Source organism: Pinus tabuliformis, chromosome 1_1 (genome assembly GCF_031772625.1).
Source record: "Pinus tabuliformis cultivar Carrire ecotype Pingquan chromosome 1_1, CPIR1, whole genome shotgun sequence".
Taxonomy (NCBI): Eukaryota; Viridiplantae; Streptophyta; class Pinopsida; order Pinales; family Pinaceae; genus Pinus; species Pinus tabuliformis.
In genome coordinates, this window is record NC_142297.1 from 97,530,433 (window position 1) to 97,534,094 (window position 3,662).

Below are 3,662 nucleotides of genomic sequence, written 5' to 3' on the forward strand. Positions count from 1 at the left end.
TACCATTACCAATGCAAAACCCTAGCCTCACTGTAACTCCACTCTACTAACTGCCAAGAGTTGAGTGGCTCTAGCTCTTAGGCATAAACCAGTTACCTAATCATAGCCTCAACTCAAGTGCTAAAGTCCCTCCTAATGAGGCATGTGTGCACATTTATAGAGATAAGGTTACTATTCATCTACCATGACCCTTGGCATCCCTTCATGACTCTTGAACCTCCTCATTGATCTTTCATGCTTGTTTTTTAGTATATGTCGAATTGATCTCAACATAATGTTGTCACCATGATGAGAATATTTGTGCATTGATAGAAAAGAGACTGTGAGGAGAAAGTAGAAATTTCAAGAAACCCTAGGGTTGGTCCTTGTTGCCAACACTATCATGGGATCACAAAGACCTACATGAATGGTTGACATTCTTCTCATCATGCCCTCTTACATCTAGTCATATTATGTCGTTGTGTCCATAACACTACCACTAGGTTTTAGGGGTCTTAATTGTTCCAGTTTTGAACTCATTGCGACCTTGATTGTGTAGCTTTTATGGGAACCCTAGCTCCCTTTTCTAGGTAAACATTCTTGCTTTTCTCTACAATCTGCCATTGAGACTGACATAGTGTTTATGTAGCCACACAGATCCAATGAGAAGTCTTGGCTTCTTGGCATAGATTAGAAATCTCATCCGACCTCTCTACCTGTAGGTGAATAACATTGGTCAGACATATTTATAACCCAATAATTATACTAGAAATAAGACCAATTGATTGAAATAAAAACATTCAAACAAATAACGTTAGTTTAGACCCCTATGTGGTCAGTTGCTATGCCATAGTGTTATAATGCATGTGCAGACTGTGCAGGGTCTATCGCTTGAATAAAAGGGTACTTTATTAACTGGTGTGAAATACTTAAGGCCCTTTCCACCATCCATATACAAGAAAAGGAACTTTTGGAGAATGCCCTTTATTGCACACATGCTCCCTTATAATATACCATTTTTTATTTCTATAATGGTATTTTTTTATGCCTTAGATTACCCTTTCCTTTGAGTACATCACCACATCACCATTGGAACAACATTGACTTTGTTGTTGCATATATTGATCCAATGCAAGGCATTACCCATAACTTGGATTTTGGAACATCCCTTTGTCAATGTTTTGTGTATGAAAAACACTCAGTGCCTCTTCTTATCCATTAATAATCCTCTGCTTTACATCATCCTTCTGGGACTTGATAGTTTTTCTTAATGTGATGAAAAATAGCATAAGAATATGTAACCGTAAGAGATAACTCATGCGATCATGCCTCATTTCCTGATGAGACAAAATGTAATGGGAATTGGGTGGGTTGAATTGGTTGTGGGTCGCATTTCACCAATGCCAGCGAAGGGGAGGTCACAAAGTCACTGGCTTTGGGAGGTCGTGTAGTTTACTAGCTCGAAAGAATGCAACCCTGCAAATAATACTAAATATTTATCTTCGTGTGTATTAATATCGCCATCATCACTTGCGTTAAGCTCTAAGATTCCCGATTTGTTTTCAAGCATGAAAAGCTGGTTTGTGATTACAAAAGCTATAGTAATTTTTTTAGAGGCAAGTCACAACAAAAGAAGGTCGCTAAGTTGTAGGAGAGAGTAGGTGGCGTGGATATCTACCTCTCTTAGTTGTGATCTTGCGACCCCTGCAATTAAGTAACATCAAGGGAGGTCGCAGGTCATGACTAGAGGAAGGTCACCAAGAAGTGCATATCACACGGTCCAGTGGCTCCTTCAATTACGAGCTTGCGACTAGTCACATCGAGAGACTATGAATCCTAGAGGGTCGCATCTTCTGGAGAGGATCAGGTTCTCGAACTATGTCTGGTGGAGGTCGTAGGGTCACCAAGTTAGCGTAGGTCACATGGTTTAGGGTTTTCCGTAATTTTGATATGGCGACTGGTCACATCAAGAGACTGTGACTTCTAGAGGGTCACATCTTCTAGAGCATATTGATTTCTTGATATGTGATTGCTGGAGGTCGTAGGGACGCTAAGTTAGTGTAGGTGGCATGGTTTAGGTGCTTCTTTAACTGCAATTTGACGACTGGTCACATCGAGGGATTGCGCTTTGTGGAGGGTCAATTTTGGAAGTGCTACATGAGGAGACCATAATTATTTCGATTTGACGGCATAAGACTCAACCTCATTGAAAATATATAGCCTTTCTCACTTCCCAGAGTAAATTTTCCTTCGAATTAACGTCCCAAAAAATCGGTATATGTGATCATCCCTTTTGGTATATGATGAGCCTCATAAATGGGTAATTATATGGGCTCATTTTACCTCCTAACCTAGTCAAATAAACCATTCTCTTAGCTTATTTTATGATTTTCTGATTATATTTATGCTTATAGGGTGAGTTGAGTTAGTTATTATGCCATGTGGTCTAACATGTATTTAATGCAGATTATTGATGGATTTCAAGGTCAAAGTCAAGGATCTAGTGGTCAAACTGCAGCAATAACTCGAAGTAGACAGAGGAGAGGACTTATAGGAGGGAATCCCCCTCATTTATTTCTCCTCACTTCGAATTCCCCTTCATTCAGCTCAGACTAAAAACAGCTGAATCATGCACTAGAAGGCAGTCGAGCAAGTGGAATATGATTGATAGTTATCTCGAGTTTTGGAAGCCAAGCCTCCCTAATTTTAAGGAAGCTCTTGGTAGCTTTAGATGTATAATTAGAGAGGACTAGGGCCTCACTAGGGTCGACAATTTTTTGCTTGTGTAAACTCTGCTCAAATTTCGAGCTTACTATTTTATAACAGTTTTATGTAATCTTGCTATTTCTTGATAATAAAGATGGAATCCTTTTTGAGCTAGCACTGAGTTACCTCAGAGGGATGAAGCTCTTGGGTTAGGGCCAAATCCAAGTAGCCAAGCTTCTCTTTACTTGTATTTGTATGCTTTACTTCAGTTTGTAGATTAGTTTGTTGTTAGATGTATTTCTCTAATGGTTACGAATAGGTTTCTTTTGATGATTTAGTAGCCTGCTTCCATTTGTGCTTTCTGTAGCAGGTTAAGCAGTGATCAGAGAAGATTCAAAAGGCTAGCAATAGTGCCTTGGCCTCTCTTCCTCCCTCTAGGACCATGATCTGAGGCAAAGACTCTCTTGCTGCCCCAAAAACATAAATTTTCCTCATTCATATGACTTCTAGTGTTTGCAGCTCTCTAGTAGGTTGATAGTCTAGTTTTTCTTTGCTTCAGATCTTCTTTATTATGTTCACTTCCTAATTTTCAATAGTCCCTTTTCATTCTTTCCTTTCTTACAACATTTCCCAACATTTCCTTCTATAAATCATAGTTTAGGCCATTTTAATGCAAAACTCTATTTTTCCTAGTATGCACTCATTTCATTGGTTGCTTTATTTTCTTGGTTGAGTGTTAGTTTCTATGCAACATATCTCTTCCAACAGTAGGCCAGATTACCAACAATCACACCCTCCATCTGATCCATGCCCTATAGGTCTCCCAATCCTCACCTCAATTCTGCCCCAGTGTCCTTCATTTTTCATAGAACTTCTTCCTCTCTCCTTGAGCAAACCCAATCATCTTTCTCTCTCCTGGTGATTCATGGTAGACCTTAGGCTCCCTAACACCTCATTCCAACCTTCATCCACCTCTT